The following is a 25,659-nucleotide window of genomic DNA, read 5'->3' as shown; positions in this document are numbered from 1 at the left end:
AAATCGCATCCACTACTTGCACTGGCAGCTCATTCCACACCCTCAACACCCTGAATGAAGCTTTCCCTTAAACATTTCACCTTTCACCCTTAACCCATGACCTCTAGTATTCTAATCTGAACAACAATTGAACCTTGCAACCTTGTCTGCATGCTTTTATGCATTGAGTTGTTGTCAAATGATTGTCTGATGAGATAATTGCATTAACAAGCAGGTGTACAGTGTACCTAATAAAGTGGCCACTGTGTATACAATGGAGCTAAATAGGAGTAGAAAATGCAATTGGAAATATGAAGAACCAAAGGACCTGTAATGTATGATCTCAATTTGCGGAGCAGACTCAATGGGCCAAGTGGCCTAATTCTGCTCTTAAGGCTTCAGGTCTAATTTTGAAACAAGGGTTAAAAAGTTAAATAGGCTGTTTTCCCTCACAGTAGACTTCATTATACCAGACTGTGCACAACACAATTTAGACCTCAGCTTCAGAACTGCATGTAGTTCTGGATGTCATAACTATGGTGTGATTACACTGGAGAGGGTTTAATGAAGAGCAACGAGGATGAAGAGAGGACTAGAAAGTTCGTAGCTCCGAGGAAAGGTCCTGATGAAGGGGCTCGGCCCGAAACATCGACAGCGCTTCTCCCATAGATGCTGCCTGGCCTGCTGTGTTCCACCTGCATTTTGTGTGTGTTGTTGTTTGAGATAAATTAACATTGTTTTCTTTGAAGTAGAAACAAGTGAGGAGGGATTTAACTAGGATGTATGAAGGTACACGACAGGGAAGATAAACAGGATGAACAATGGGTCCCATGGTACAGTAGTGACTAGCACAACACTATTACAGCTCAGGGCAATCCAGAGTTTGGAGTTCAGTTCTGGGGTCATTCTGTAAGGAGACTCTGTACATCTTCCCCGTGGATATGTGGGATTTCTCCAGCTGCTCTGGTTTCCTCCCACAGTCCAAAATGTACGGGGTAGCTTAATTCTCCTGTGATCGGGTTATGGTTAAATCGGAGTCGTGGGGTTGCTGTGCCAGAGTGCTGCATCACGAAAAAGAGTTTAGTAGCTCTATAACGTGGCTCTTGTTTGCCAAACTAATAGCATGTGATAGAAAACGCTGCTTCCCTTTCTCTATTATTCTTGCAATTCCTGAACTAAACTAGGTTCTTAGGTAGATTATGATGGCCACACATCAATTGAAAACTGGTTAACTGCAAGTAGATCCCTGTTGGCCATCAGTGAACCACACACAAAATGCTGAAGGAATCTAGAGCAATTTCTGACTTCTGAAATATTCGGGCTACTTCCCCTGTCTCTTCCAGCCCTGATGAAGGGTCTCATCCCAAAACCTCAACTGTTTACTTCTCTCCATAGATGCTGCCTGACTTGCTGAATTCCTCCAGCATTTTGTGTGTTTGTTACTCTGGATTTCCAGCATCTGCAGAATCTCCCGTGTTTATGGTCATCAGTGAGAAGGGACCCCTATCCCGACTGAATGCAACAGACCCAATTAAAGATGAAAGAGTAAACTCGAGAGATTCTGCAGATGCTGGAAATCCAGAGCAACAAACACACAAAACTGCTGGAGGAACTCAGCAGGTCAGGCAGCATCCATGGAGCAGAATAAACAGCTGACGTTTGAGGTTGAGACCCTTCATCAGGACTGAAGCCAGAAATGGGGTGGTGGGGGGAGGGAAAGGAGTATCAAAGTTCAGAAAGGGGAAGGTTGGGTGGGTGGGGGAGAGGGGTGTGAAATAAGATGCTATAAGTGGAAGAGGAAAAAGGGCTGAAGAAAAAGGAGTCTGATTGGGCAGTGGACCATGGAATAAAGAAGGGGTTCCCAAATCTTTAATGGTCTTGGTCCATGGCATATAAAAGGCTGGGAACCCCTGGGATAAAGGGAAGGAGGAGGGGAACCAGAGAGAGGTGATGGGCAGGTGAGAAGAGGAGAAAGGGTGGACTGGGGAATGGAAAGAGAGAAGGAGGGAGGGATGAAAGAGTATTATCAGCAAAATAATGCCATGGTATCCCTGAGCAACAGGCTTGAATTCTCCATACTGACCTATTATAAAATGCATCTAGGTCATTCCATCAACGTTTCGAATGACACCGAATCTTGAAAAGTGCTTTCATGCCCTTTCTCTTTGTCAGCTCAAAAAGTCCATTCACTTAGGATTCATGCCTCCAGCAAAACTTTTAAGCAATAAATCGCATACAATAACAGGGGGAGAAAGGAGAAATATGAAACAAAAATCTCCTCAGTACCAAAGAGAATGCAAATCCTACTACAACATTCCCCAACACCGTTTACCGATCACCGTCAGAAATTATACAGTTGTAAATCTCTGTACTTTGTGGCGGTCACAGTTATTGCCTACCCCCATTTTACACTTGGGCCTTGCGTTATTTTGAAATTCTGAGATGAAGGTTACATGTACATCAAATCAAACAGAGAAGTGGATAGCTTCTGATAAGATGGCAGCGTGTTCGAACACGGAGGCCACTCCAGGTCCAACCAAAGGTGCAGTTATTCACTTTATATCTTTTTTTTTTACGATCACAAGACACTGCTGGTTATCAAGGACATCAAGTACTGCAGGCTTCCCCTTCAGCGAGTTTCTCAATAGTGATGGAACTGGACTTACTAGGTTACTGTAGCTGTGGTGCCACCTGGACTGGTTGCGTACCGTCGCTGTGCCGAGGCGGTGCGTGGTCCAAAAGAAAGTGCAAGTGACTGTCTTGGACATTTTTCTTGCGATCGCAAGATCCTGTTGAACGTTGGTGGTGTGGATCATTGCAAATCCGGTTCTCTGGTTTGTTGGTAAGACCGGTGGCGGGGGAACTGTGTTGCCTTGGTTGTGGCGAGAACTAGGCCCTCAGACTACGGGGTTGCCTGTTGCTGCCACCCAGGAGAGAAGACACTGAAGCAGTATGGGAGAGAGAAGAAGCATCTGTGGGTTTGCTGGGGTACGTGCTGGGTTGTTGTGGCGGGGGGGGGGGGGTGGGCGGTGAGGCTTCCCTCCTGTGTTCACTCATTGGAAGAACAAATTGGACAAGGACAACATCCCATGCACCATCGTTCCACAGGCTGTGCCATTCAAGGACATGGACTATATCTTTTAGTGACTTTACATTTTCTGCTATCATAACTATATGTGTTGTGTGCTGCTGGTAATGTTTTGCACCTTGGCCCCAGAGGAACGCTGTTTCATTTGGCTATATTCATGTACAGTTGAAAGACAGTCGAACTTGAACTTGAGTTTGCATCAAATCAGCGATGAATGTGCTGGGGGCAGCCCACAGACGTTCCGCACACTTCCGGTCCGCCCACAGCTCACTAACCCTAACCTGTATACCTTTTGGATGTGGGAGGATCCCAGGACAGCCAAAGGAATTCTACGCAGTAAATATACAAACTCCTTAAAGACAGCGGTGGGAAATGAACTCTAACCGGAGAAGGCTGGCACTGTAAAGTGATACGCTAACCGCTACATTATCGTGACACCGTATTTATCATGTAGGTATGAATGACAAGGTCAGCAGTTATTACATATCCCTAATTGCCCTGAAAGTGGGATGGTATGGCCAAAATGGTGTAGGTGCTACGATCACAGTCTAGATCGAACAGCTGGAGATATAAGAGACTACAGATGCTGGAATCTGGATGCAGGACTGCAGCACAAAATATCTACAGGTCCCTTCCTTCCAGAGATGCTGCTCGCCCTGAGTGATCAATACTGGCAGTGTTTGACAAAAAAGAAATATGATTTCACTATCTTCTCACCAACCATTCCCCCCAACTCCAATTCAAGAACTAACATAGCGAATAGACCAGGTGGATGCCCGAAATGGAACATACAATCAAACTGTCAACACCAATTCTGAGCAATGTTCCCTCTAACCATGCAGACCAGCCACGGCTCTGAATGGATTTTTAAAAAAAATCTTTTTATTTATTTATTTATTTATTTATTTTTAAACACAGCCTGAAAACTGCACTTAATAAAACACCATATAAAAGAAAATTCCAGCTGCATGACAACAAAGGCGAGTTACGTGGGAGCATTTCGGTGAGAGCGCGGCCGCGCACCCGCACGGCTCAGAGGGAACGGTGACTGAGCGATCAGCTGGAGTCTGCCTTTACGTGTTGGCTATGACCTAGGTTGAGCTCAGAGACCCATCTAGACACGTGACTACTTAACTCGGGCCAACTCTCGCACTTCCAACCCAACAGCGGAATTCACACAGCCACCTGCTTCCAACTCCAATGGCCCAGGTTCCATCTCAACCCCTGGTAGTGGCTGTGAGGAGTTTCCACCTTCTCTCTGCGTCACTGTATGTTTCCTCTGGGCTCAATGGGTTCTTTCCACATCCCAAAAAAAAATGCAGATTAATAGAGTGAATGTCTACTGTAAATTCCCCTTGGTGTACACGAGTGGTATAAGACCTTAAGATATAGGAGCAGAATTAGGCCAGTTGGCCCACTGAGTCTGCTCTGCTGATTCATTATCCTTCTTAATCCCATTCTCCTGCCCTCTCCCTGTAACCTTTGACGCCCTAATCGAGAACCTATCAACCTCTGCTTCAAACATTCGGAATGACTTGTCCTCCAGAGCCATCTGTGGCAATGAATTCCACAGACTCACCACCGTCTAGCTGAAGAAATCACCCCTCAGCTCTGTTCTATTCCATTCTAAGGCACTCACTCTGGTCCTAGACTTCCCACTACAGGAAACATCTTCTCCATGTCCACGTCCATGTATAATCCTGGAGGGGTGGGTGTTATTGTTTAACACAAAAATGGGTCAGGGTAGAATTAATGCAAAAAATGGGTCCTTACTGTTCAGTACAATTTTGGTGGGCTGTAGCACCTGTGTCTGTACTGAATCTCTATGTAGCTCACTAAGATATGATCTTTTTGGGAGGACACATTAAACCCGTGCTTTGCTAAAAATGCTAAAGTTTAAAGAAAAACCCATGAGCAATTGGAGTATTGTAACAAAAACCTGAATAACGAGAAAGGTTCAAATCCCATTCAAGGTCTTTTGCATTTGGGAGCAACGTTCCTCTGAACACTATTTGCTGCTGGAAATTCACCCAGGAAACCAAGCTATATGCACGAAGTCCCCATTCTGCACCAAAATAGCTATGAGGCTAGTGTGGGAGTACTGCTCCCTTGACTGGTGTTTGAGGGCAGCAATAGGACTGTATGGTGAGATCAACCACTGTGAGCTGAAACCTATGTCTGACACTCTTCTTGAGAAAGATCCCCTACAACTGCAGAGAGCAGGGAGGCTGCCTGTCTCAGACAACATTGCTCCCTTTACCAACACTATTTACAGATGCTTCTCTTTCATGAGTATCAAGTTATCTACCGTGGAGGAGAGGGGGCAGCACCCTGCGTAACAGCTAGCGCAATTCTCTTACAGTCCAAGTGACCACCGATCAGGGTGACCGACTCCCGCCGCTGCCTGTAAGGAGTTTGTACAGTCTCTCCGTGACCGCGTAGGTTTCCTCCTGGTGCTCTGGTTTCCTCCCACAGTCCAAAGACGTGTGGTTAGGGTTAGTAAAGTGTGGGCCTGCTACGTTGGTGCTGAAAGTGTGGCACTGCCCCAGCGCAATTCTCCAAATGTGTTGCTCACTGATGCAAAATGACGCATTTCACTGGCTGTTTCAATATATGTGGACAAAGCAAACTAACCTTTAATCTTCTTTCTCTCTTTCATTAAGATACATTAATCATTTGAAGTGTCACAAGATGCTTAGATAAATAAAAAGCAAGCTTTACCCCACAAGGACAGAAGATATAGGAGCAGAAATAGGCCATTTGGCCCATCGAGTCTGCTCTATCATTTCATCATGGCTGATCCATTTTCCCTGTCAGCCCCAATCTCCTGCCCTCTCCCCATATCCCTTCGTGCCCTGACCAATCAAGAACTTATCAACCTCTGCCTTAAATATACCTAATGACTTGGCAATGAATTTCACAGATTTGCCACTCTCTGGATAAAGAAATTCCTCCTCATCTCCATTCTAAAAGGACACCCTACAAATCTGACGCTGTGTCCACTGGTCTTAGACTCCCCCACCTTTGGAAACATCCTCTCCACATCCACTCTATCTAGGCCTTTCAAACTTCGATAGGTCCCCCCCCCCAAACATTCTTTTGAAATCCAGTGAGTACAGTCCCAGGGCTTCCATTGGTGGATGGGTCAGTAAGTGGGGGAAGTGCTGATGGCAAAGGAATTGGAAGACAGATAAGAAACACCTCCTTTTATCCATATGGAAGCACAATGCTGGAACCCGGAGCAATACACAAAGCACAGGATGATTTCAGCGTATCTAGGAGTGTATATGCAGGGTAATGGACAGTTGATGTTGTTGGTGAATAATCTGTCTTCTCTGAGATCAAGATAGTGAAGAGAGGTGTCGGAGATGGACTGAGTGAATTTGAGAGAGGGGTGGCAGCTGCTAGCCAAGTTGATGAGATGGAGACAGAATGCTTTTAAAATAACGTCCATTTACACTTAGACTGAAGTTGCCTGTCCACTTTCCTTCATAGATGCTGCTCGACCTACTGAGTTCCTCGAGCCCATTGTACAAATACGTCTCTTAATCCTGAGAATGCTCCTCAGAAGGGTGATGCATGCAAATTCAACAATAAGTTTTCAAAAGTGAACTGGCTGGATAGTTGAAAAGGAAATATTTGCAGTGTTACAGAAAGCGAGCTGGGAAATAGAATTATACAACTGACTGAAATCATTCTAAAAGGCTTCATGTGTTCTGCATCTTTTAGACCATATGACCATAAGACATAGGGACAGAATTAGGCCATTCAGCCTATCAAGTCTGGTAGCCATTCCATCATGATTGATTTGTTATCCCTCTCAACCCCATTCTCTTGCCTTCCCCCCATAATCTTTAAAGCCCTTAGTAATCAAGAATTTATCAACCTCCGCTTTAAATATACCCAATGACTTGGCCTCTACAGCCGCAGGTGGCAACAAATTCCACAGGCATAAATTATGCCTCAGCAATTTCAACATAACATCCCAACTCCTGCATTTAATATACTGATTTATGAAGGCCAATGTGCCAAAAGCTTTCTTTATGACCCTATTCACCTGTAATGCCACTTTCGATGAATTGTGGGCCTCTATTCCCAGATCTGCCACAGTCCTCAGTGCCCTATTGCTCACCGTGTAAGACCTACCCTGCTGGTTTTCCCATTATTCCAGCTGGTCCAGATTCCGCTGCAAGCTTTGATAGTCTTCCTCACTGCGCTACACCCCTCCCCCAATCTTGGAGTCATCCGCAAATTTGCTGAACCAGCTAAGCACATTATCATCCAGATTGTAGATATAGATGATGGACAATGATGGGCCCATCACCGATCCCTGGGGCACACCACTAGTCACAGACATCCTGTCAGAGAAGCAACCATCTACTACCGCTCTCTGGCTTCTCCCACAATGCCAATCTCTAATCCAATTTACTACTTCATCTTAAACGCTGAGCAACTGAAACTTCTTGAGTGAGCATCCTCCCACATGGGACCTTGTCTTAAGGTCCATATTGACAGCATCCCTGCCTTCATCGACTTTAAGAACATTGCCTTCAAGAACATTAGTCCCATCAAGATCAACCTTTTGATTCCTGACTTGGTGTGTAGCAACATCTTTCTCCAACCATTCCAACAAAAGTGTTTCTGTTTTACACAGAGAGTGGTGGATGCATCTGGCAAGGGGTGATGGTAGAGGCAAATATTTAAGAGACTCTTAGACAGGGATGACAGTAAAATGGAGGGCTGTGTGGGAGGGTAGGGTTAGATTGATCTTTGAGTCAGTTAAAAGGTCAGCACAACATTGTGGGCTGAAGGGCCTGCGCTGTGCTGCAGCGTTTGATGTTCTAAACCAACAAGGAGGGGGAAAAAAAAACAAAATTGTATTTATAAAGTTCCTTTTATAGTCTCTGGAGATCCCCAAGCATTTTATGGCCAATTAAGGTGCTGTTTAAGAGTAGTCACTGTTGGAGAAATGTAATAGACAGCTTGTGTATTAGAACAAACAGGAACAGGAAAATGTCTGGATAATCTTTCTTCACGATAATTGAGCAAGATATCATGGTGAGGACACCAGGGATTGCTCCCTACTCTTCTTTAAAATAAAAGGCAGGATAATCTATTTTAATTTCAGGAGGCGAACTAGTCTTTGGTTTAAAGTAAACTTATTATTGAAGCGGGTACTGAATATGTCACCATATTCATTTTCTTGCAAGCATTCATAGTAGATACAAAGGAACACAACAGAGCCAATGAAAAATTACACACAAAGTTTGACAAACAACCACTGTGCAAAAGAAGATAAACTGTGCTAATATTAAATAAATAAGTGAATAAATAATGTTGAGAATTTGTTATAAAGTCCTTGAAAGTGAGACCAATGGTTGTGGAATTAGTTTAGTGTTGAGGGGAGTGAAGTTCCATGCTGGTTCAGGAGCCTGATGGTTGAGGGGTAATAATTATTCCTGAACCTGGTGGTGTGTAACTGAAGGCTCCCGTACCTTGTTGGACGGCTGAATAATGTTTCAACCGAAAGTAGCAGTCCAACATTGTAGGATTCCTTCAGCTCCAAAGCGGAATAGGAATTGTGAGCTACTTAAGAGCTACACCTGCCCAAACCCTCTTCCCTCACCTCCATTCAGGGTCCCAAACAGTCATTCCAGGTGAGGCAACACTTTGCCTGTGAACCTGCTGTGGTCATCTACCGCGTCCGGTGCACCCGAGGCCACCACCTCCTCTATCTTGGCCAGCCCGGTCATGAATAGGGGGACTGCCTCATTCAGCACCTCCGCTCCATCTGCCACAAGCGGAACCTCCCGGTCGGTGGCCAAGCACTTTAGTTCTGATTCCCATTCCAGTTCCAACACGTCGGTCCATGGCCTGCTCTTGTGCCGAGGTGAGTCCACCCTCAGGGTGGTGGAGCCTTACCTTCTCTTCCACCTAGGTAACCTTATGGCATGAATATAGATTTCTCCTTCTGGTCAAAAACAAATCTCCCCTTTCCCCACGCTAATCTTTTACCTCTTTTCACCTGCCCATCTCTTCCCACTGGGCCCCCTCCTCCTTCCCTTTCTCCTCTGGTTCATTGTCCTCTCCATTCAGCTTCCTTATACTCCAGACCTTTCCCACCCAGCTGCCTTGACCTATCACTTTCTAGCCTGTCCACCTTCCCTACCCCCATCTTTTTAGTCTGGCTTCTTCTCCCTTCCTTCCCAGTTCTGAAAGGTTCATAGCCCAAAATATCAACTCTTCATTCCTCTCCATAGATGCTGCCTGACCTGCTGAGTTCCTCCAGTGATTTAGGTGTGTTACATTGGAACTGATTGTCCTGTTTCAACCCCAGACTCCAGTTAAGATTATATCTTTAGATCCAGAAGCAAGTGTTAATCCATTTGAGAGAGAATAGGTCACAGACTGGGATGGCAAGTCATGGCTATAGCTTACAGTTGTTTCCAGGTGCGGCATTGAAATGATTTCACTCACTGAGATTTCTGAGAAGAATTACATTTTTTTTTAATTTTTTGCTCAGCAAACTTCCAATAGAAATTAACATTCTTAGTGACGTACAGTGTGGCACTTTAAAACGTTTAAAATAATTTAAAGGATCTGTTGATCTGTGAAATTTGACAACTTGACAACTTACTGGAAGTTTTTATGGCTCCTTGGTGATGCCGTGTAAGAATAGTCCTACAGTCATAGAAGAGCAGCACAGAAACAGGCCCTTTGGCCCATCTAGCCCCCCATAGCCCTCCCATCCATGTAGCTATCCAAACTTCTCTTGTTAACATTGAAATCACATCCACTACTTACACTGGCAGCTCATTCCACACTCTCAACGCCGTTTGAATGAAGATTTCCCTTAAACATTTCGCCTTTCACCCTTAACCCATGACCTCTAGTTGTATTCTACTCCTTCAGTGGAAAAAGCCTGCTTGCATTTACCCTATTTATAGTCTTCTATCAAATTTGTATACCTCTATCAAATCTCCCTTCAATCTTTGACATTGTGAGGAATCAAGTCCTAACCTATTCAACCCTTCCCTATTACTCAGGTCCTCAAGTCCGGGCAACATCCTTGTAAATTTTCTCTGTTTTTCTTTCATTTACATCCTTTCTGTTGGCCGGTGGCCAAAACTGGATACAATACTTGAAATTAGGCCTCAGCTTACCTTCTATAGGTAGGAGGGATTCGTGTTTGGGGATTTGATTTTTAGCTGGTTCAGCACAACATTGTGGGCTGAATGGCCTGTTCCAGTGCTGTACTTTCCTATGTTCTGCTTCTTACACAATTTCAACACAACATCCCAATTCCTGCACTCAACACATTGATTTATGAAGGCCAATGTGCCAAAAGTTTTCTTTACGACCCTATCTATCTGTGACGCCACTTTCAATGAATTTGTCTGGGTCTACTACATAAGCCTTCTATTTATATAATTAACTAAAATGTGCCTATGATGAGCTTTGGCCTACACAATCATCACTATTTTCGCCTTTCAAAGATCATTTGCCTTTGTCCGCCATCCAACTTTACTCCCACCTCAACAGATCAGCTGCTCTAAGTCTCAACTGAGCCTTTGTTAATTCCAGCCTTATCCATCCCAATGCATAATCGACAGCCTCCTCATCCTGCGCTGTGTAAAGTTACAGTCATTAGTCATTCTTTAACTCTCACTATCTACCGATCACCTACTAATGCTCTGCTCAGCAAGCAGTACTAGTTCCAGTTGAACAAATCACTGAGTTCAACTTTCCAATCAGATAACTCAGTGGTCTTCAGAGAGATTCAAGATTGTTTAATGTCATTTCCTATACACAAGTGTAAGCAGAAAGAAATAATTGGTACTCCACATTCAATGCAGTACATTAAAAACCCACAAAGAATAAAGGACACAATAATAAATATAACCCGACAATAATAAATATAAATAACTAAAGAGCTTACATTCATAGATTGATTGTATGTCCATAAAGTAACACTAGGTTGTACATAAGGTGACTGACGGGAAATAATAAAGCAGTGGTGGAGTTAGTCGGTGGAGTTGTTGAACAGCCTTGCTGCTTCGGGAAATTAAGTATTTTTGAGTCTGGTGATCCTGGCATGGATGCTACGTAGCCTCCTCCCTGATGGGAGTAGGACAAACAGTCCATGAGCAAGGTGGGTGGGATCCTTCATGATGTCACTGGCCCTTTCCTAGCAACTTTCTGCACATATGGTGTAGGCTGGTGCAGGTGATGCGTTGGGCAGTTTTGACTCCCTGTTGTTGAGCCTTCCTGTCTGCCCCAGTGCAGTTTCTGTACCAAGCCGTGAGCCAGCTTGTCGTTGTTCACAAGTAATTTAGGCTTGGATACAAATTAGAATGTTTAGTTAGTTGGATCTGTGTTTAATGTGGCCCGTTTCTGAAGACCACGTCAAGAAACATGGTTTAAACCTGAACGTCTTGCAGAAGGAAACTGATGAGGTACACATTCAGGGAGGTCTGGTTTCCTTCACAAATTGTTTTTAAAAAAACACCACGTTTTCTCTTTTTAAATATAAAAAATTCTGTTTTGAAACCTGGACACCACACAGTAAACGTTGGAGGTACTCAGCAAGTCAGGTAGCATCTACGGAGGAGAATAAACAATCGATGTTCTGAGACCCTTCATGGTATGATAGCATAGCGGCTAGCATAACATTTTACAGTGCCGGTGACTGGAGTACAATTCCTACTGCTATCTGTAAGGAGGATATACTTTCTCCCTGTGACTGTGTGCCTTTCCTCTGGGTGTCCCAGTTTCCTCCCGCAATTCCAACGACCTGCAAGTTAGTAAGGGTTAGTAGGTTGTGGGCATGCTATTTTGGTGCCAAGACAGTCCGCAAGGCAGGACCTTAAGTTTTCATTTTGTCAGACTGTTGGCTGCTGACGCAAATGACACAATTCATTCTGTTTCATTGTTTCAATGTACATATGGCAAATAAAGCTAATCTTAAAATCTTATCTTATCAGGGTTGTCAACTGAACAGCCTTCAAAAAAAAATTGACTGTTCCTTTCTCTCCATGGCTTGTGCCAGACCACTGAGTTTCTCCAGCACGATGCTCAACATTTCCAGCATCTGCAGAATCCCCTGTGTTTTTAGTTTTCAATCCTGGATACTACTGGATGAAAGCTAACATTGTTCAAATAAAAGCAGAAAATGCTGGAAATACTTGGGTCGGGTAGCATCAGTGAAGTGGGAAAGTTACTGTTTCAAGTTAATGACTTTAAGGCAGAGATAGATAGGTTCTTGATTAGCCAGGGCATCAAAGGATATGGGAGCGGGGATGACTGGAAGAATTGGATCAGCCCATGATTGAATGGTATAGCTGACTCGATGGGCCAAATGGCCTACTTTTGTTCCTATATCTTATGGTCTTATACTCAAGGTTGCTGAGAGCTTTAGTTGATGATGTTGGTATCTTTAAAGTTATTGTTCAAGCATCCTTTGAGGCACAGCTAACTTGAGAAAAATTCACACAATGTTTACTGCTAAGTTGAAAACTTAAAAGTGCAAAGTAAATTTATTATTAAGGTACATACTGTATACGTGCTCACTTTTGCCTTCTTGCAGCCATACTCAAAAAAATCCAATACAGAATCAATGAAAGGGAGCACCCAACAGGATGGACAACCAGAGTGCAAGACATCAAACTGTGCAAATACAAAAGAAAAACAGTAACAATCATGTAGGATCTTTTAATCATGGGTACCTGGAGCTCAGAAAAATAGAGGACTACGGGTAACCCCTAGGTAATTTCTAAGGTAAGGACATGTTTGGCACAGCTTTGTAGGTTATAGGTTGTCTATGTTTCTATGCTGTATGATGTGGGTAATCATGGTCTATGACTGTTGTTGGCAAATTCTGCAGAAGTGGTTTGCCATTCCCTTCGTCTGGGCAGTGCTTTTACAAGATGGGTGACCCCAGCCATTATCAACACTCTTCAGACTTTATCTGCCTGGTGTCAGTGGTCACATAACCAGGACTTGTGATATGCACCAGCTGCTCATATGACCGTCCACCACCTCCTCCCATGGCTTCACGTGACCCTGAACGAGGGGAGAGAAGCTGGTGCTACACTTTACCCGAGGAGTGACCTCCAGGTTAACGGAGGGCAGGGGTACCTTACACCTACCTTACTCAAAATAATAAATAAATAAACAATAAATATTCAGGACATGGGATGAAGAGTCCAAAGGTGTGGGAGCAGTTCAGTGATGGAGAAAGTGAAGTTACCCGCTCTGGTCCAAGAGCCTGATGGTTGAGGGGTAATAACTATTCCTGAACCTGGTGGTCTGGGTACTGAGGCCCCTGCACCTTCTTCCTAATGGCAGCAGCGAGGGTCCCTGATCATAGATGCCAGATGCATCATCGCATTCTGGTTAATAATATACACGCAAGTTAAAATTACTGACAGCTGGCGTATGAATTACTCGTTTATGTTGTTTTTCAGGAAAGAGAGGGGGGGAGAGAGGGGGGGGAGAGAGGGGGGGGAGAGAGGGGGGGGAGAGAGGGGGGGGAGAGAGGGGGGGGAGAGAGGGGGGGGAGAGAGGGGGGGGAGAGAGGGGGGGGAGAGAGGGGGGGGAGAGAGGGGGGGGGAGAGGGGGGGGGAGAGGGGGGGAGAGAGGGGGGGAGAGAGGGGGGAGGAGAGAGGGGGAGAGAGGGGGGGAGAGAGGGGGGAGAGAGGGGGGAGAGAGGGGGGGGAGAGAGGGGGGGGAGAGAGAGGGGGGAGAGAGAGGGGGAGAGAGGGGGGAGAGAGGGGGAGAGAGGGGGGAGAGAGGGGGAGAGAGGGGGGAGAGAGGGGGGAGAGAGGGGGGAGGAGAGGGGGGAGAGAGGGGGGAGAGAGGGGGGAGAGTGGGGGGAGAGAGAGAAAACATTTGTGTGAATACATTTGATTGGATACAAGATCTTGCCCCTTTGATAGAACGTTTACAGAAAGATTATTTATCTCTTTATCTCTAGCAATCTCCACGTGGGCCTGCGTTTTGTTGCTCATACTATTATCATCACAGAGTTCAAAGTAAATTTATTATCAGAGTACATATACGTCATCAGATACTACCCAGAGATTCAATTCTTGCAGGCATTCACAGTAGAACAAAAAAAGAACAACTAGAATCAATGGAAACTAATGCACAAATAAAGACTGGCAAATAACTAACGTGTAAGAGAAGCCAAGTTACACAAATACACAAAAATAATGAATAAATAAATAAATAAATAAATAGTACTGAGAACACGAGCTGTAGAGTCCTTGAAAGTGAGTCCATCGGTTGAATTGAACTGACTTTATTTCTTACATCCTTCACATCGAAGAGGAGTAAAAATCTTTATGTTACCTGGGGAATCATTTCAGTGTTGTTATCCACGCTGGTTCAAGAGCCAGATGGCTGAGGGGTAATAAGTGCTTAGGATGGTGGTGAATGCTGGTAGCTCGAGTTGAGGCATTTTACGTTGTGGTGTTCAATTAGCTTGCAGATGTTTCAACACCAGTCAAGGTGACATCTTGAATGCACAGTTGTTGGTGTCTCTCTCTGGGAGTGCTCGCGTTTATATAGTTGCCCCGGTCCAGATTGGCTACCCCTGCATTTGACCTTTGAACTCTAATGATTTGCGTTTCTCTAGCTCTTAGGGGTTCATAGATGCGTCTATTTCTATATGTTTGGCTACAGTTATCAGAAGAGAACCATGCTTCTACAAATTCTCGTGCCCGCTTCCTGATTGCCTGTGCCTAAACCTCTGTGGAGTCCCAGTTAAAATTCTAGTGTCCTAAAATGGTGTAATAACTGTTTCTGAACATGCTGGTGTGGGACCTGGGGGTCTTGAAGGAGGTAGTTAAAAGGGCATTGTCTCAATGATGAAGTTCCCTGATGATATATTCTGCCTTTTTGTAACAGCACTTCTAGATATTCTAAATGGTGAGGAGGACTTTCCTGTGATGGACTGGGCTGTATCCACCACTTTCTGTAGACTTTTCCGTTCATGGGCATTGGTGTTTCCATACCAGGCTATGATACAACCAGTCAGAGTACTCTTCACTAGGCATCTAAAGTTCTAATGCTTCCCACAGTCAAATCCCAGTTTTCCCCCCCTACCACCACTATGTCCATACCAGGCACTCCCCTCCTCAGCCCCTTTCATTTCCCCTACGCACTGCCATTTTACACTTACACTCCACACCTCGCACCTACACTGACAGTCACTGTCCAACTGCGTTTTCATCTGCCCTGCTGGTACCCAAAGAATTCCCCTTGCCAAGAGCCACTCTTTCACTTTATCATGTCCTGTCAGAGTGACCTTAGGTCAGATACTCCTGCAGACATGGTCAAGAGGTCCAATTCTCATTCAGATCAAACATCAGAATGGGGAAGAAATGTGATCTGAGTGACTTTGACCTTGGAATGATTGTCAGTACTAGATGGGGTGGTTTGAGTATCTCAGGAACTGCTGGCCTCCTGGGATTTTCATGCACAACAGTCTCTAGAGTTTACAGAGAATGGGGTGAAAACTGAAAAAAACCATAGCAGTTCTGTGGGTGAGAACGCCTTCTTAATGAGAGAGGTCGGACAATGGCCAGATTGGTTCAAGCTGACAGGAAGACAAAGACAACTCAAATTAACCACGCATTACAACAATAGAGTGCAGAAGAGTTTCTCTGAAAGGACCGCACGTTACGTTGAACCTTGAAGGGGATGGGCTTCAGCAGCAGAAGACCATGACCATATATTCACTGACCACTTTATTAGACCCAGGAGGTACATAACAAAGTGGTCTCTGAGTGTATAAACCATTTATCTGATAAAATACAAACCTGAGCAGATTACTGTATCTTCACTCTGCCATGGACAGTCCCAAACCCAGCTGTAAAAAGAGGAGGGTTGGGCATGGGAGCTAGCATCCCCATCCCGTAAAAAGCCAGAGGTACTGAAATGCCAGCAGAAGCTCCAAAGACCTCATTGCTGGGAGAAGAAGGATCTTTGAAGATGGGCTACTCATGACTTGAACAACTGGCCCAGGACAGAGCACTCTGGTGAGCTGCTGTCGGTGAACGTTGCCCCAGTAGGGGGTGATGGGCGCAAGGAAGTAAGATTGCTACATCTTTACAGCCATGCATTAATAGGCACCTTTAATTTTAAAAATACCTGAGTGCTCAAATAAGCAAAAAACTCTTTCAGCCTGTCGAGTAGGTTCTTACATGGTTTGGCATTTATTTATGTACCGAGACAGCGTGGAGTCCTGGCTCTTTGAGCCACACAACCACCAACAAATCAGATTAACCTTAACCTAATCACGGGACAATGTACAATACCCAATTACCCTACCCAATGCGTCTTTGGACTGTGGGAGGAAACCCACACATTTCACAGGGGAGGACGTACACTCCTTACAGACGCCGTCGGAATTGAACCCTGAACTCCGGAGCATCCAGAGCTGCAACGGCTTCGCGCTAACCGCGGCACTGTCGTGGCGCCACGGCACAGCGCTTTGATCACCGAAACAGGCCAAGTCGATGTGAGCCCTATGCAGCGTGCAAGCTGCTTCTGACATTTATCGTTGCAGAGTCACGCCGTTATAGCCACCACAGAAATAAGATTGTCTGCTCACCCCTGCTGCACGTTGAATCGACCCACACTAATCCCAGTTACCCGAATTAGGTCTGGCGGCCGTCTTTGTTTAGGTGATTCAAATGTTTGTCTCGGTGCTTCTTAACTGTTGCGAGTGTGTCTGCATCCACCTCCTCTTCAGAAAGCTTACCTCAGACTCAGCCACTGTCTCGGTGGAAAAAAAAATCCCCCCACAAGTCCCGTCTAAAACGTCTTCCTCTCACTTTAAATCTACACTCAGTGGCAACTTTATTAGGTGCAGGAGATTACCTAAAAAAGTGACTACTGAGTGTATGTTGGTGGTCTTCTGCTGCTGTAGCCCATCCACTTCAGGGTTCGACATGGTGTGAATTCAGAGATGCTCTTCTGCACACCACTGTTGCAACGTGTGGTTATTTGAGTTACTCTCACCTTCCTGTCAGCTCGAACCAGTCTGGTCATCCTCCTCTGATCTCGCTCATTAACAGAGCGTTCTGACCCACAGAACTGCTGCTCACTGGATGTTTTTTTTTTGGTTTCCTGCACCATTCTCTGTAAACTCGAGGGACTGTTATGTGTGAAAATCCCAGGAGATCAGCAGCTCCCGAGATACACAAACCATCGTTACTGGCACCAACAATCGCTCCACGGTCACTTAGATCACATTCCTTTCCCATTCTCTGAACCTCTTGACCATGTCAGCATGCTTTATGCATTGAGTTGCTGCCATACAATTGGCTGATTAGCTATTTGCATTAATGAGCAGTGTACAGGTGTGCCTAACAAAGTGGCCACTGAGAGCATGCCTTCTTGTCTTCGACAGACCCAAGAGGCTGGATTGGAAAACCTCAGCTGTTTTCGCCAGAGAGCCAGGGGCTGAGGGGAGATCTGACAGAGGTTTATAAGATCATGAGAAGCATAGATAGAGTGGACAGAGAATACTTGTTTCCCAGGGTTGAAACGTCTAATACCAGACGGCATGGACTGAAGATGAGAAGGGTTAGTTTCAAAGGGGATGTGAGGGGTAAATTTTTTTACTTAGAGAGTGGTGGGTGCCTGGAATGCGCTGCCTGATAGAGCCTTTTAATGCATCCAAGACTTAAGAGACGTTTGGATAGGTACATGTACTTGAGTAAGATGGAGGGATATGGACACTGTGCAGGTAGGAAGGATTAGAGTTTGGGTGTTTTTGATTTGCTTTTTAGCTGGGTTGGCACAAGACAGTGGGTTGAATGGCCTGTTCCTGTGCTCTACTGTTCTATGTTCTATGAGAACGTGACTTAAAATCTGGTGTTTCTGTTTTCCAGAGTGTGGTTCACCATCTCAAAGGTTTGCACAAAGACCATTGAGCTTTGACCTACATGGACTTCTTTCTCCCCCCCCCCCCCCCCCACCTTTTGTCACATTGGAATTTGATTGGCAACTGCGTCAGACACCTTCAAAAGCCTTTAGAAAAAAAAGTGACTTTGTTGCTTTGCAGGACCTCGGGGAGTGAAGATGGACGTAGGAGCATTATTAAGCCATTAGGCCCACTCATCATCTGCCTCCTCCCAATAACCTTACTTAACAAGAACCTATCAACCTCCCAATGACTTGGCTTCCACAGCTGTCTGTGGCAATGAATTCCACATATTCACCACTCTCAGGCTAAAGAAATTGCTCCATGTCTCTGTTCTGAAGCGACATCCTTGCCTTCTGAGGATGTCCTCTTGTCCTAGAGTCCCAAGTCCACTCTATCTAGGTCATTCAATATTCAGTAGGTTTCATTCCTTGTAATCTGAGGCTGTGCCCTCTGCTCCTAGATTCCCCCACTCTAGGAAACATCTTCTCCACCTCCACTCTATCTCGGCCCTTCAATATTCAATAGGTCTCCACCGCCCTTCCCCTCTCCCCACACACAATTCTTTTAATCTCCAGCGAGTACAGGCCTTGAGCCATCAAACACTCCTCATACATTAACCCTTTTATTCCCGGGTTCATTCTCATGAATCTCCTCAGGACCATCTCCAATGCCAGCACATCCTTAAGTGTGACCATTGGACATAAGAGTGTGGGCATTTGTGCATTGGGATTCTATATCAACTGAGAGATTATCACAAGATCTTCCAGCAATCACTTCTTAATATAGACCATCAGAAGGCAAGGAACACCAAACCAGGTGCCTTCCTCCATCCTTACCACCACTCAAGCAAGACCACAGCAATGGTCACAACCTTGTGTCATCTAAAATACAACTTCAAAATTCAAAGTACATTATGTCAACATATACAACCCTGAGATTAGTTTTCCTGCGGGCAAACTCAGCAGATCTGAATAGTAACTATAACAGGATCAATGAAAGATCAACCAGAGTGCATAAGATAACAAACTGTGCAAATACACATATAAATAAATAGCAATAAATAACGAGAACACCAGAAAATGAGATAAAGAGTCCTTAAAGTGAGATCATTGGTTGTGGGTACATCTCAATGATGGGGCAAGTGAGTGTAGTCATCCCTTTTTATTCAAGAGCCTGATGGTTGAGGGGTAGTAGCTACTTGAACCTGGCAATGCGAGTCCTTAAGTATTTGTACCTTCTACCTGATGGCAGCAGCGAGAAGAGTACATGGCCTGGGTGGCGGGGATCTCTGGTGATGGATGCTGTTTTTCTACGACAGCGTTTCATGAAGATGTTTCATAGATCTTAGACCATCTGGAGCAACTAGCCTTGTAGTAAAGCACATTCTCAGAATTAAACCCTGAAACTGTCTGACTGTCAGAATCAGTGATGCTGTCAATGGTTCAAGGTCAGGGTTAACCCTGATAAGTGATGTACCTTTTTAGTGTTGAGTCATGGGTGGGTACACAGCTGAAAGAAAAATGGAGGAGAGAGCTATGGGGGAGGGGAGGATTATATTGATCGTAGAGTAAGTTAATGTCGGCACAAATATGTAAGGATCTGGACCGGTCTATGTTATATAAAGACTTGTTGTACAAATAAACACTAAAGTTAATGGCTCACTTTTGCATATCCTGGGATGTAAATATGGGGAAGACTGGAAAGATGGGAATATGTGAAGACATTGGGGAAGAGGAGGGCCTAAAGACACTGGGAAGTAGCTGGCAGCCAGAGAGAACTTGGTGCCTGGGAGCTCTGCAAACGTGGGAATGGTCATTAGAGGTCAAGTGGGCTGATGATATTGTAAAATGGAGCAGATAAGAATGAAGAGGAGGGAAGCAAGAGAAAGAATCGTGAATTTCTGTAGCCTCTTTCTAGCCCATTTCAAAATGTATTACAGAGATTCTGCAGATGCTGGAAATCTTAAGCAACACACACATGATGCTGGTGGAACTCATTAGGTCAGGCAACATCTATGGAGGGATTTAAACAGTCACTGGTTTGAGCAGTCACAATGCCCGAAACAATGTCTGTTTATTCCTCTCTACAGATGCTGACAGACCTGCTGAGATCCCCCAGAATTTTGTGTGTGTTGTTCCAGAGGGTAAGGTACTTTTGAAGTGCAGTCATTTGGCGCTGTAGAATTTGCCCATCCAAATGCACATGGGAAATTCCAAAAAACAGGAATACGTTAGCAGAAAAAGTCATGACTTCTCAGTCAGTCTCCAGGAACATGAGCATCTCCAAATCTGTAGCTTTCACATCAATGACCCACTGGGGAACAGCAGTTAGGCTTCTCTTGTGATGCTTGCAACCCTGTGCAGAAACACACACCAAAAATCTGTTTTCAACTGAATTCTTATCAAATTTCAAGAATTGATGATGCAATGAGTTCCTGGAACTTGAGTGTGTTTACGTTCCTGGTGGCAGGGAACATTTAACTTTTCAATTTTCCCATAAATGTCCAGGATACTTCAGGTTTGGTCGCTAACTTGGTCCTTGTTAATTGATTCTGGATTAGCCAATTATTTCTAGCAGTGTATAGTAAGGAAGGATAAGGAAATGGTCAATTCAAGGTTAAGTCCAGTTCATCGTCATTCAACCTACATATGTATACAGCTCAATGAAACAACGTTCCCCTAGATTAAGGTGCAGAACACAGGACATATCACTCACACACATACCAAACGAAAGTAATATTACCACAAATAAATTAACAAATAATAAGGTGCATTCACCATACAAATTAAAAAGCAAATGAAGTAACACTACTGGCACTTCATACATGTTGAGACAGTATCTCTCGTCTGATGGTGAGGGGGGTGGGTTCAAAGATTGCTGGACAGTAGGGAGGGATTATTGACAATGCTGAGGGCCCTGTTTATGAGAAATATCTCTGACAGGTGGGAGAGAGGCCCTGATTGCTGTCCACTGACCTCTTTCAGAACAGGCCTTGCATTAAGCAATGGTAATATCCCACCTAATTTCTGAGTAGTGTAGCGGCTTCTGCACCAGGCTCCGAGGCAAGTGGTCCCAGGTTTGAATCCGGCCGGCTCCTTGCACGCTTTCCATCTGTGCCTGGGTTGCAGAGCGAGCTAGCAGCTTGGCCTCATGAGAAAACAGGCAAGTGCCGAAGAAACTTTCAGATTGCTGCCCAGTGCGCCGCAAAGCATGGGAGAAACAACCATTTCTGTCTGCATTTCTGTCCGAGGAAGTACTCATCACCTCAGTGCCTGTAAGACCAGTAAGTCCACTCACTCAGAACAGAGCCCTCGGGATGTAGGGTCAGGGGGGGCGAAACACAAAATAAAATGGCTGCTGCACCTAAGGCAGTCAATTGGCCGTTGCATCAATCCAGCTCTAGGCAAGAGCAATCCAGCTTATTCCAGTCCCTGAGCCTCTCCTCACACTGTCAAAGCCAAAATCAAAGTAAATCTATTATCAAAGTACATATATGTCAGCATATACTACCGTGAGATTTGTTTCCTTGCAGGCATTCACAATAACATTTACAAAAACTATAAACAGAAGCTGAAAGTTCAAAGTAAATAAGGTAATAAGTAACTTCATTATCAGAGTACACATGTGACCATATACAACCCTGAGATTCATTTTCCTGTGGGCATACGCAGCAAATTTTGAGAATGGAAACTGTAAACAGGATCAATGAAAGATCAACCAGAGTGCAGAAGACAATAAACTGTGCAAATGCAAATATAAATAAATAGCAATAAAAATGAGAACATGAGATAAAGAGTCCTTAAAGTGAGATCATTGGTTGTGGGAAACATCTCAATCTTGGGACAAAAATTGACAACCAAAGTGCAAATAATAATCTATTAATAAATGAAGCAGAATTAATGCATGAATCAATTTATAGACCGTAGATAAATAATTAATTAATACTGAGAGCATGAGTTGTAGAGTCCTTGAAAGTGAGTCTGTAAGTTGTGGGGTCAACTCATTGTTGAGGTGAGTGAAGTTACCCCTGCAGATTCAGGGTCCTGGTACGTGTGGGATCTAAGGCTCTGTACCTCCTACCCGCTGAGCGAGTTCCTTCCTCTCAGATACCGACCCAGCCACCTTCCGTATGCTACAACTGAATCTACCGCCACTCCTCCTACCCCAATACTGTAGTACATTCTGGATCCCAAGTGCTTGCTGTGCAAGTATAGATAGTGCCCAGAGAAACCACAAAGACTTGTAACACGATCATACTGAAGCATTACACACTCCACTTATGGTCAACTGGATTTCAACACTGGTGAAAAATTGGTCCTATATCACTTGACATTCTTATCCCAATGAAGTCATTGCGAAATTGCACAAATGCCCACCATTATATCAACAGGGTACATTCAATTTCTTTTGAACTTTAAGAGGCCCTGTTCTCATACTGCAAGAGTTAATTATTTTGCACAAAATGCTGATCAGTACATTCAGTTTGCTGCGCCATTCCCTGAGTATTTCCACAAATGGATCCTGGTCTCCCCCAGTTTTCTATAGATGTGTAAAGGGTACTCTACCTGCAAATAAAAAGTAATTTTTATACAGCATTCACCTTAGTCTTTAGTTGGACGGATATCATTTATAGAGACTTGACTCTTAAGACATAGGAGCAGAATTAGTTCCACTGAGTCTGCTTCACCATTTCCCCTTTACTGATGTATTATCCCTCTAAACGCCATTCTCCTGCCTTCTCCCTGTAATCTCTGACACCCTCACACTGCTTTAAATATACCCAATGATTTGGTCTCCACAATCACCTGTGGCAATGGATTTCACAGACTAAAGAAATTCCTCCTCACCTCCATTCTAAAGGGGAGTCCTTGTATTCTGAGGCTGCTCTTGATACTTTTTCCAAAGTTCAAAGCTCAAAGTATATATACATTATACAATCTTGAGACTCGACCCCATACAGGCGGCCAAAAAACAAAGACACCCAGAAGAATCCGTGAAGAAAGACCGTCAAACACGCAGTGAGCAGAGAGAAAACTAAACAAATCACGCAGACAATAAAGGTAAGCAAATAGCATTCAGAACAAAAGTCAGTCCTCAGACACACAGGCCAGAGCAGTCAGCGCAGGCTTCAGCCTCGGTTCAGTGCAGAGCTGAGTAAAAGTCACAGGGCAGCAAGCAGAACTGACCAGGACCTCACCCCTTGTCCCAACACTCTGCCTTTTCAATCCATCTGGCCCGGCATTTAGATTGTCCCAAACCTCTGCAAATATTGATACATCCACAGGACCCGAAACAAAAACTGACACCCATGCAAGATCTGACTCACTCCTGGAACTTGGGGGGAGGCACATGGCAGGAATCACTGACACATTGTCAGCACACCCTTGTAAACACTGATCCACTCCTGGGACTGCCCACGTAAATACTGACAACGCTCCTACGATTGTCTCATATGAACACTGACATGCACCAGGGATTGCCCCGCTGCTCTCCAGGGACACCACCCCCCCCACCCCAACACAGTTGCCAACTAAATATTGACCCACTCTTGGGGTCGCCCCTTAAATATCACTGCACCCAAAGCCCCCATTTAAATGTGACCCACTAGCAGGATCCCTCATTTAAATATTGACACACTGCCTGAACCCCCTGTAAATACTGACCCACTTTTGAGGTCGCCACATGTAACCACTGTTAAAACCAGAGCCCCTATGTAAGTGTGGCCAAGTTCCTCATGTAAATTATGGCCCATTCCCTGGGCCCCTTGTAACTACCCTTACACCACTTGGACCAACTCCACCATGGACGATCCCAAGCCCAGCTGTGAGGGAGGAGGGTTGGGCATGGGGGCTAGCAACCCCATCCCGTTAAAAACCCAGAGCTACAGAAACACTAACAGATCCAAAGCCCTCATCCCCTGGAGAGGAAGAATCTTCGAAGATGACCTCAGGACAACCTGGAAGACTGCTGCAGGTCTCTAGAAAGCTGCTCTCAGCAGCCCTTACCCCAGTCGGGGTGATGGAGCTACCTGTAAATGCTGACACATTTCCAGAAGGCAGCAGGCTGAGGGCAGCAGACACCTACAGAATCAACAAACTCATTTGCAAGGCCAGTGATGTTGTGGGGGTGGAACTGGACTCTCTGACGGTGGTGTCTGAAAAGAGGATGCTGTCCAAGTTGCATGCCATCTTGGACAATGTCTCCCATCCACTCCATAATGTACTGGTTAGGCACAGGAGTACATTCAGCCAGAGACTCATTCCACCAAGATGTAACACTGAGCGTCACAGGAAGTCATTCCTGCCTGTGGCCATCAAACTTTACAACTCCTCCCTTGGAGTGTCAGACACCCTGAGCCAATAGGCTGGTCCTGGACTTATTTTCACTTGGCATGATCAACATTATTATTTAATTATTTATGGTTTTATATTGCTGTATTTCTACACTATTCCTGGTTGGTGCGACTGTAACGAAACCCAATTTCCCTCGTGATCAATAAAGTATGTCTGTCTGTCTGTATATACTGCCCCAAGCAAAAGTTTAGTCAGCAATGTCAGAGCATGTGGAATTGGATGTTATAAACTGGACTGAAACTTTTCTATTGGATAAAAGCAAAGAGAAGGATTAAATGGATCTTACACAGTTAGGAACCTGTGACTGGTGTGGCACTGCATCCTATATAGGTGGAGGGGCCATGCACGTATTCCTCTCCTTGAACACAAGAGATTCTGCTGGAAATCCAGAGTAACACACACAAAATGCTGGAGGAACTCAGCAGGTCAGGCGGCATCTATGGAGATGAATAAACAGTCGATGATGAAGGGTCTCAGATCGCAACGTCCACTTCTCATACCTCTCCGCAGATGCTGCCTGTACTGCCGCATTCCTCCGGCATTTTGTCTGTGTTGCTCCAGATCTCCGGCAATGCCAGAAACTCTTGTGAATTCTTGTGGATGTGAGAAAGAAGGGGAGTAGAATGGGGGCTCTGGAGAAGACTGTTGAGTGGATAAGGACATGGTAGGTGAAGTGTAATGTAGAAAAAAGTGAGGAGGTTATCCACATCCCAGATGTATGGAACATGAGGGCAGAATATTTGTGAAACGGTGAAAGGCACTGATGTGTGAAGGGATCCCACCCGTAGGTGCACCTGTGCACAAAAACTTCAGATTGGTAGCTGAGGCCACCTTCAGGGTAGAGCAGCAACACCTCATAGTCTGTCTCGGTAGCTTGCAACCTGATGGTATGCATATTGATTTCTCCCTCCCGTAAACAAATTCATTCCCCTCTCCTCTACTCCTCAGGCTAACTTCTACTTCCTGTCACCTATCACTTCCCCCCCACCCCAAGTCCTCTCCTCCTTCCCTTTCTCCCATGGTCCACTCTCCTCTTCTATCAGATTCCTTATTCTCCGGCCCTTGACATTCCCCACCCACCTGGCTTCACCCATCACCTTCCAGCTAGCCTCCTTCCCCACCCCCACCCCCACCTTTCTTTTCTGGCATCTTCTCCTTTCCTTTCCAGTCCTGAAGAAGGGTCTCGGCCTGAAACGTCAATTTCCATAGATGCTACCTGGCCTGCAGAGTTCCTCCAGCATTCATTGTGTGCTGCTCTGACTTCCAGCATCTGCGTGACTTTTCATGTTAATGAAATTGGT

The 25,659-nt window shown here is 45.0% G+C and overlaps 1 protein-coding gene across 5 annotated transcripts in view; it reads right to left on the bottom strand.

The window, feature by feature from the left end:
- LOC132382926 (suppressor of cytokine signaling 1-like) overlaps window positions 1-25,659 on the bottom strand; it is a 74,497-nt gene that overhangs the window by 45,890 nt on the left and 2,948 nt on the right. Inside the window, exon 2 of one of the 5 annotated variants that reach the window (XM_059953500.1) lies at window positions 24,645-24,795. The exons of 3 other annotated variants lie outside the window; for them this stretch is intronic. The gene's annotated coding sequence lies outside the window, so the exon portion shown is untranslated. Of the gene's footprint in view, window positions 1-12,622; window positions 12,734-24,644; window positions 24,796-25,659 lie in introns of all 5 variants that reach the window. One more of the 5 variants, XM_059953499.1, reaches the window with a different exon arrangement.

This window comes from Hypanus sabinus, chromosome 29, assembly GCF_030144855.1.
Source record: "Hypanus sabinus isolate sHypSab1 chromosome 29, sHypSab1.hap1, whole genome shotgun sequence".
NCBI lineage: Eukaryota > Metazoa > Chordata > Chondrichthyes > Myliobatiformes > Dasyatidae > Hypanus > Hypanus sabinus.
The sequence above is the reverse complement of the archived record's forward strand: the minus strand, read 5'-3'. Positions and strand labels throughout refer to the sequence as shown.